We start from the raw sequence: 10,193 nt of genomic DNA, 5'->3' as shown, positions 1-10,193 counted from the left end.
TAAGTGATGTTGAGCATTCTTTCATGGGTTTGTTGGAAATCTGTATATCTTCTTTGGAGAAATGTCTGTTTAGATCTTCTGCCCATTTTTGGATTGGGTTGTTTGTTTTTTTCATATTGAGCTGCATGAGCTGCCTGTACATTTTGGAGATTAATCCTTTGTCAGTTGCTTCATTTGTAAATATTTTCTCCCATTCTGAGTGTTGTCTTTTCATCTTGTTTATGGTTTCCTTTGCTATGCAAAACTTTTAAGTTTCATTAAGTCCAGTTTTTTTTTAATTTCCATTTCTCTAGGAGGTGGGTAAAAAAGGATCTTGCTGTGATTTATGTCATAGAGTGTTCTGCCTATGTTTTCCTCTAAGAGTTTTATAGTGTCTGGACTTATATTTAGGTTTTTAATCATTTTGAGTTTATTTTTGGGTATGGTGTTAGGGAGTGTTCTAATTTCATTCTTTTACATATAGCTGTCCAGTTTTCCCAGCACTACTTATTGAAGAGGCTGTCTTTTCTCTATTGTATATTCTTGCATCCTTTATCAAAAGTAAGGTAACCATATGTGCATGGGTTTAACTCTGGGCTTTCTATCCTGTTGCACTGATCTATATTTCTGTTTTTGTGCCAGTACCATACTATCTTGAATACTGTAGCTTTGTAGTATAGTCTGAAGTCCAGGAGCCTGATTCATCCAGCTCCATTTTTCGTTCTCAAGATTGCTTTGGCTATTCTGGGTCTTTTATGTTTCCATACAAATTGTGAAATTTTTTGATTCTAGTTCTGTGAAAAATGCCATTGGTAGTTTGATAGGGATTGCATTGAATCTGTAGATTGCTTTGGGTAGTATAGTCATTTTCACAGTACTGATTCTTCCAATCCAAGAACATGGTATACCTCTCCATCTGTTTGTGTCATCTTTGATTTCCTTCATCAGTGTCTTCTAGTTTTCTAAGTATAGTTCTTTTACCTCCTTATGTAGGTTTACTCCTAGGTATTTTATTCCTTTTGTTGCGGTGGTAAATGGGAGTGTTTCCTTAATTTCTCTTTCAGATATTTCATCATTCGTGTATAGGAATGCAAGAGATTTCTGTGCATTAATTTTGTATCCTGCTACTTTACCATATTCATGGATTAACTCTAGTAGTTTTCTGGTAGCATCTTTAGGATTCTCTATGTATGGTATCATGTCATATGCAAACAGTGACAACTTCTTCTTTTCCAATTTAGATTCCTTTTATTTCCTTTTCTTCTCTGTTTGACGTGGCTAAAACTTCCAAAAGTATGTTGAATAATAGGGGTGAGAGTGGACAGTCTTGTCCTGTTCCTGATCTTAGGGTAAATGGTTTCAATTTTTGACCATTGAGAACAATGTTGGCTGTGGGTTTGTCATATATGGCCTTTATTATGTTGAGGTAGGTTCCCTCTATGCCCACTTTCTGGAGTGTTTTTATCATAAATTGGTGTTGAATTTTGTTGAAAGCTTTTTCTTCATCTATTGAAAGGATCATATAGTTTTTCTCCTTCAATTTGTTAATATGGTGTATCACATTGAGTGATTTGCATATATTGAAGAATCCTTGTATTCCTGGGATAAACACCACTTGATCATGGTTTATGATCCTTTTAATGTGCTGTTGGATTCTGTTTGCTAGTATTTTGTTGAGGATTTTTGCATCTATATTCATCAGTGAAGTTGGCATGTAGTTTTCTCTGTGACATCTTTGTCTGGTTTTGGTATGAGGGTGATGGTGGCCTCATAGAATGAGTTTGGGAGTGTTCCTTACTCTACTATATTTTGGAAGAGTTTGAGAAGGATAGGTGTTAGCTCTTCTCTGAATGTTTAATAGAATTCTCCTGTGAAGCCATCTGGTCCTGGGCTTTTTTGGAAGATTTAATCACAATCTCAATTTCAGTATTTGTGATTGGTCTGTTTATATATTCTATTTCTTCCTGGTTCAATCTCAGAAGGTTGTGCTCTTCTAAGAATTTTTCCATTTCTTCCAGGTTGTCCATTTTATTGGCAAATAGTTGCCTGTAGTAACCTCTCATGATTCTTTGTATTTCTGCAGTGTCAGTTGTTACTTCTTTTTCATTTCTAATTTTATTGATTTGAGTCTTCTCCCTTTTTTTCTTGATAAGTCTGGCTAATGGTTTGTCAATTTTTTTTTATCTTCTCAAAGACCAGCTTTTAGTTTTATTGATATTTGCTATTCCTTCATTTGTTTTTCATTTATTTGTGATCTGATCTTTATAATTTCTTTCCTTCTGCTAACTTTGGGGTTTTTTTGGTTCTTCTTTCTCTAATTGCTTCAGGTGTAAGTTTAGATTGTTCATTTGAGATGTTTCTTGTTTCTAGAAGTAGGATTGTATTGCTATAAACTTCCCTCTTAGAACTGTTTGCTGCATCCCATAGGTTTTGAGTCATCGTGTTTTCATTGTCATTTGTTTCTAAGTATTTTTTGATTTCCTCTTTGATTTCTTAAGTGATCTCTTGGTTATTAAGTAGTGTATTGTTTAGCCTCCATGTGTTTGTATTTTTTACAGATATTTTCCTGTAATTGATATCTAGTCTTATAGCATTGTGGTCAGAAAAGTTACTTGATACAATTTCAATTTTCTTAAGTTTAGCAAGGCTTGGTTTGTCACCCAAGATATAATCTATCCTGGAGAATGTTCCATGAGCACTTGAGAAGAAAGGGTACTCTGTTGTTTTTGGATTGAATGTCCTACAAATAGCAATTAAGTCCATCTTGTTAATGTATCATTTAAAGCTTTTGTTTCCTTATTTATTTTTATTTTGGATGATTTGTCCATTGGTGAAAGTGAGGTGTTAAAGTCCCCTACTATGATTGTGTTATTGTTGATTTCCCCTGTTATGGCTGTTAGCATTTGCCTTATTATATACTGAGGTGCTCCCATGTTGGGTGCATAAATATTTACAATTGTTATGTCTTCTTGGATTCATCCCTTCATCATTATATAGTCTCCTTCTTTGTCTCTTGTAATAGTCTTTATTTTATAGTCTATTTGATCTGATATGAGAATTGCTACTCCAGCTTTCTTTTGATTTCCAATTGCATGGAATATCTTTTCCCATGCTCTCACTTTCAGTCTGTATGTGTCCCTAGGTCTGAAGTGGGTCTCTTGTAGACAGCATATATATGGGGCTTGTTTTTGTATCCATTCAGCCAGTCTATGTCTTTTGGTTGGAGCATCTAGTCCACTTACATTTAAGGTAATTATCAATATGTATGTTCCTATACCATTTTCTTAATTGTTTTGGGTTTGTTATTGTAGGTCTTTTCCTTCTCTTGTGTTTCCTGCCTAGAGAAGTTCCTTTAGCATTTGTTGTAAAACTGGTTTGGTGGTGCTGAACTCTCTTAGCTTTTGCTTGTCTGTAAAGGTTTTAATTTCTCCAACAAATCTGAAGGAGATCCTTGCTGGGTAGAGTAATCCTGATCATAGGTTTTTCTCCTTCATCGCTTTAAATATGTCCTGCCAGTCCCTTCTGGCTTGCCAAGTTTCTGCTGAAAGATCAGCTGTTAACCTTATGGGGATTCCCTTGTATGTTATTTTTTGTTTTTCCCTTGCTGCTTTTAATTTTTTTTCTTTGTATTTAATTATTGATAGTTTGATTAATATGTGTCTTGGTGTGTTTCTCCTTGGATTTATCCTGTATGGTACTCTCTGCACTTCCTTGATTTGATTGACTATTTCATTTCCCATAATAGGGAAATTTCAACTATAATCTCTTCAAATATTTTCTCAGTCCCTTTCTTTTTCTTATTCTGGGACCCCTATAATTTGAATGTTGGTTCATTTAATGTTGTCCCAGATGTTTCTGAGACTTTTCTTAATTATTTTCATTCTTTTTTCTGCTCTGCAGTAGTTATTTCCACTATCTTTTCTTCCCGGTCACAAATCCGTTCTTCTGCCTCAGTTATTCTGCTATTGATTTCTTCCAGAGAATCTTTCATTCCATTTATTGTGTTGTTCATCATTGCTTGTTTGCTCCTTAGTTCTTGTAGGTCCTTGTTAAATGTTTCTTGAATTTTCTCCATTCTATTTCCAAGATTTTATATCATCTTTACTATCATTACTCTGAATTCTTTTTCAGGGAGACTGCCTTTTACCTCTTCATTTTTTTGGTCTGGTGTGTTTTTACCTTGCTCCTTCATCTGCTGTGTGTTTCTCTCTCTTCTCATTTTGCTTAACTTACTGTGTTTCGTGTCTCCTTTTTGCAGGCTGCAAGTTCGTAGTTCCCATTGTTTTTGGTGTCTGCCCCCAGTGGGTAAGGTTGGTTCAGTGGGTTGTGTAGGTTTCATGGTGGAGGGGATTAGTGCCTGTGTTCTGGTGGATGAGGCTGGATCTTGTCTTTCTGGTGGGGAGGACCACATCCGGTGGTTGTTTTGGGGTGTCTGTAACCTTATTATGATTTTAGGCATCCTCTCTGCTAATGAGTGTGGTGGCATTTCTGTCTTGCTAGTTGTATGGCATAGGTTGTCCAGCACTGCAGCTTGCTGGTCATTGAGTGGAGCTGGGTCTTAGCACTGAGGTGGCGATCTCTGGGAGAGATGTCGCTGTTTGATATTATGTGGAGCCAGGAGGTCTCTGGTGCACCAGTGTCCTGAACTCAGCTCTCCCACCTCAGACGCACTGGCTTGACACCCGGCCAGAGCACCAAAACCCTGTCATTCACACGACTCAGAAGAAAATGGAGAAAAAAAGAAAGAAAGAAAATAATAAAATTAAATATTAAAATAAAAAATAAAAAAATTAAAATGTAATTTAAGAAAAGAAAAAAAAGAAGAAAGAAAGAAAGAAGAGAGCAACCAAACCAAAAAAGAAATCCACCAATGATAACAAGTGCTAAAAACCATATTTAAAAAAACGGACAGAGAGAACCCTTGGATAAATCACACAAAGAAGCATACACATCACACTCAGAAAAAGGGAAAAAGGAAAAAATATATATATATGTCTACATTAAAAAAAATGGAAGAGAGAAACCAAATCAATAAACAAATCTACCAATGATAATAAACTCTAAATACTAAACTAAGATAAACATAAAACCAGAAACAAATTAGATGCAGAAAGCAAACCCCAAATCTACAGTTGCTCCCAAAGTTCAAGACCTCAATTTTCAGATGAAGTGTTTTCTTTTCAGGTATTCCACAGATGCAGGGTACATCATGTTGATTGTGGAGTTTTAACCCGCTGCTCCTGAGGCTGCTGGGAGAAATTTCCCTTTCTCTTCTTTGTTTGCACAGCTCCTGGGGTTCAGCTTTGGATTTGGCCTCGTCTCTGCATGTAGCTCGCCTGAGGGCATCTGTTCTTTGTTCAGACAGGACGAGGTTAAAGTAGCAGCTGATTAGGGAGCTCTGGCTCACTCCAGCCAGGGGGAGGGAGGGTTACAGAACGCAGGGCAAACCTGTGGTGGCTGAGGCTGGCGTGATATTGCAACAGCCTGAGGCACGTCATGTGTTCTCCCAGGGAAGTTGTCCCTTGATCACAGGACCCTGGCAGTGGCAGTCTGCACAGCTCCCAGGAGGAGAGGTGTGGATAGTGACCTGTGCTTACACACAGGCTTCTTGGTGGCTGCAGCAAGAGCCTTAGCGTTTCATGCCCGTTTCTGGTGTCCCTGCTGATAACCGTGACTTGCACCTGTCTCTGGAGCTCGTTTAGGTGGTGCTCTGAATCCCCTCTCCTTGTGCACCCTGAAACAGTTGTCTCTTGCCTCTTAGGCAGGTCCAGACTTCTTCCCAGTCTCCCTCCCGGCTAGCTGTGGCACACTAGCCCCCTTCCAGCTGTGTTCACGCAGCCAACCCCAGTCCTCTCTCTGGGATCTGACCTCTGAAGCTGGAGCCTCAGCTCTGAGCCACTACCCATCCAGCGGGTGAGCAGACAAGTTTCTCAGGCTGGTGAGTGCTGGTCGGCACTGATCCTCTGTGCGGGTATTTCTCCTCTTTGCCCTCTGCACCCCTATTGCTGCACTCTCCTCCATGGCTCTGAAGCTTCCCCCAGCACCCCCCATCTCTGCCAGTGAAGGGGTTTCCTGGGGCGTGGAAAACTTTCTCCTTCACAGCTCCCTCCCAGAGGTGCAGGTCTCATCCCTATTCTTTTGTCTCTGTTTTTTCTTTTTTCTTTTGCCCTACCCAGGTACGTGGGGAGTTTCTTGCCTTTTGGGAAGTCTGAGATCTTCTGCCAGCATTCAGTAGGCATTCTGTAGGTGTTGTTCCACATGTAGATGTATTTCTGATGTATTTGTGGGGAGGAAGGTGATCTCCAGTTTTTACTCCTCTGCCATTTTGATGGTCTCTGCAAGATATATTTTGAAGGTAGAGGTAATGGAATTTCCTCACAAAATGAATATAAGGTATTAAATGAATAAAACAATCGGTAATGTCTCCAAGGTTTTTGGGTTTTTTTTTGCCTGACTAAATGGAGAGATAGAATTGCTATCAATTGAGAGGGAGGACATTGAAGTTGGAGCAAGTTTGGGGCATAGAGGTAGCAGTTCATTTGAACAGGTGAAGGGTGAGATGCTATAAATTATCCAAATGGAGATGCTGAGGACACAGTCGGGTATACAGAGTCAGAGCTTGGGAAACAAATTTGGTAACCATCAGCAAAAAGTTGGTATTTAAACCTATGAGACTAGATGAGATCATTAAGGGAGTGAGTGAAGACAGAGAAGAGAAGATCAAGGACTGAGCCCTGGGTTCTTCCATGTTATCAGTCTGGAAAAGAGGAAGCCCAGCTAATGACACTGAGCAAGAGTAACCTATGAGTTACAAGGAAAACCAAGAAATAGAAATGTGAGCATTATTAAGGAATATGTAGTTAATATTCTCTTTGGGAACATTGGCATGCTTTTTTTTCTTTTGCCATTTTGTAAAGATTTTTATTATGAGCAGAGAGCTATGGTTTTTGTTTTACAAGAAAGAACATGAACTATGAAGGCCAAGATCCTGAATAAAATTGAAAAATTTACCTCTAACCAACTATGTGATGCTGGTCAAGTGCTGTATATGTCTTTAACCCTCCATTTTTCATCTGCAGAATATAAATAATGGATATGTAAAATGTGTGCATATAAGAAACTTTACTTTTATCAAGTTGACATAAAATATCCTATATCTTTCATTTCCCCTACATGTTATGAATAATTCCAATGTTTCTTCATATTTTGACTTGCTTGTTGTCATAAGAAAAATTATATGACTAATATGTTTTATAATTTCATAATACATGTTTAACTTCTAGGGAAACTGTGCTTTCTCTTATTTAACAGAAAAAAGTGTTTTGGTTCTTTACCCAAAGCCTTACATTTTCAGTTCTTACCTGTTCTGGCATATTATAATTTGTATAGTTTGTAACAGGTCTTTCTCTTTTGTTTCAAATGGAAATCAACTATTGTTGTGAAACATTTACAGACCTAGATTTCTTAGTTTCTCAAAGTCCACTTGTGTACTAACAATCTGTAAATCACTGAGCCTTAGAAGAGAGCTTCCTCAGGAAGGAAAACATAAAACATCAGAGGCATGAGATCTGAAATCTTTTTATATCAACACCCAGTGTTTAGATCTGGTTCTGTTTAACATTTGATTGGTAGAATCTTGTATCCTAGAAGAGTAGGTAGTCACCTCCTTCCCTTTTCCTCTCTCTGCCTCCATGCCCTACATAAACAAAACTAATATATTTCCTTCAAATCTCGTATATTGGAGCTTTACCCATCCTTTAATGTCTGACAAAAATACCACTCTTTCTATAAAAACGTTCTCATCTCAATCATTTGGAAATTTCTGATTATCACCATTTTATAATTATTATTATTTTTAATGGGGATATATGTATAATTATTTTTATAAATAGATTTTCTTGGACCATTTTATTAGATACTCAAAGGTAGAGACTAGGCCTTATGTATACACTTACCTCATATAATTTAAATTTAGTGGTTACTCAAATATATGGGTTGATACAACAATAGCAGAATACACTTTTTTTTGTGGTACGTGGGCCTCTCACTGTTGTGGCCTCTCCCGTTGCAGAACACAGGCTCCGGACATGCAAGCTCAGTGGCCACGGCTCACAGGCGCAGCCGCTCCGTGGCATGTGGGATCTTCCTAGACTGGGGCACGAACCCGCGTCCCCTGAATCGGCAGGCAGACTCTCAACCACTGCGCCACCAGGGAAGCCCAGAATACACTTTTTTTAAACCACTATGGAATATTCACTAAGATAAGCCATATCCTGGGTCATAAAACAAACCTCAACAAATGTAAGATACTTGTAATTTTTATAGTATGTTCTATGAAAATAATAGAATCAAACTAGAAATTAGTCTAGTCTCTAAAAACGTCTCTATACTTGGAAATAGCCTAAATAATCCTTGGGTCAAGGAAGAAATCTCAAAGTAAATTAAAAATTCATAGAACTAAATAAAAATGAAAATACAACATATTAAAATATGTGAGATTCACCTAAAGCCTCTAATCAATAATGTAAAAAAAAATTTTTAAAGAATGACAAAAAAATAGGAAAAGAATAACAAAATATACCCAAAGCAAGAATAAGGAAGAAATCATAAAGACACAAGTAGAAATCAATGCAATTGAAAACAGGAAAACAATAGAGAAAATCAATGAAAAAAAAGTTGTTTCTTTGGGAAAAATATAAAATTGATAATGCTTTACTAAGGCTGACAAAGAAAGCAACTAGCAAAGACGTAAATTACTAATATTAAGAATGAAACAAGAAACATCACTACAGATCTTGTAGTCATTAAAAGCATAAGAGGAGACTACTACAAACAATTCTGCAGTCATAAATTCAATTTAGAAGAAATGGACAAATTCCTCAAAACCCACAAACTACTAAGGCTCAGTAAAGATGAAATAGTCAAATGAAATAATCTTATTACCTTTAAAGAAATTGAATTTGTAATTTAAAAGCTCTCCAAAAAGAAACCAGACCCAGATGTTTCACTGAAGATTTCTACCAAACAGTTAAAGAATACAACAATTTTATATAATCTCTTCCAGAATATAAAAGTATGCAAAACATTTTCCAACACATTCTATAAGGCTGTTATCAACATGATATCAAAACCAGACAAGGACAGTACAAAATAAAAAGGAAAGAAAGAGGAAAAACATCTACAGACCAATATCTCCATGAGCTTACACATAAAAACTGTCAACAAAATATTAGAAAATTGAATCCAGAAAGGTATAAAAAAAGCATCATTACCAAGTGAAATCTATAACGGGTATGGAAGACTGCTTCAACATTTGAAAATCAATCAATTTAATTCACCATATCTGTAAGCTGAAAAAGAAAAATCAAGTGACATATCAATTGACAAAGAAAAAGCATTTTAGAAAATCCAACATTAATTAATGATAAAAACTCTAAGCATATTAGTAATAAAGTGGAATTACCTCAACCTGATGAAGAGCATCTACCAAAATTTCCAGCTATCACCATGCATCAAGAGTGAAAGACTGCCTCCAACATAAATCACATGCTGGGCCACAAAGCAAACCTTGGTAGATTTAAGAAAATTGAAATAATATGAAGCATCTTTTATGACCACAACACTATGAGATTAAAAATCAACTACAAGAAAAAAAAAAACCCAGAAAAAACACAACCACATGGAGGCTGAATAATGTTACTAAACAGCCAATGGATCACTGAAGAAATCAAAGAGGAAGTTAAAAAAAAAAACCTAGAGACAAGTGAAAATGAAAACAAGATGATCTAAAACCTATGGGGCACACTAAAAGCAGTTCTAAGAGGGAAGTTTATAGTGATACAAACTTACCTTGGGAACAAGAAAAATCTCAAATGAACAACCTAAACTTACACTTAAAGCAAGTAGAGAAAGAAGAACAAACAAAACCCCGTTAGTAGAAGGAAAGAAATCATAAAGATCAGAGCAGAAATAAATGAAAGACAGACTAAGAAAAATCAATGAACCCCAAAACTGATTGTTTGAAAAGATAAATAAAATTGATAAACCTTTATCCAGAATCATCAAAAAAAGGGAGAGGGCCCAAATCAATAAAATCAGAATTGAAAAATAGTTACTACAACCAGCACCACAGAAATACAGAGAATCATAAGAGACTATTATGATCAACTATACACTGATAGAACGGGAAACCTAAAAGAAATGGACAAATTCTT

This window comes from Orcinus orca, chromosome 5 (assembly GCF_937001465.1).
Source record: "Orcinus orca chromosome 5, mOrcOrc1.1, whole genome shotgun sequence".
In the NCBI taxonomy this organism is placed as follows: domain Eukaryota; kingdom Metazoa; phylum Chordata; class Mammalia; order Artiodactyla; family Delphinidae; genus Orcinus; species Orcinus orca.
The sequence above is the reverse complement of the archived record's forward strand: the minus strand, read 5'-3'. Positions refer to the sequence as shown.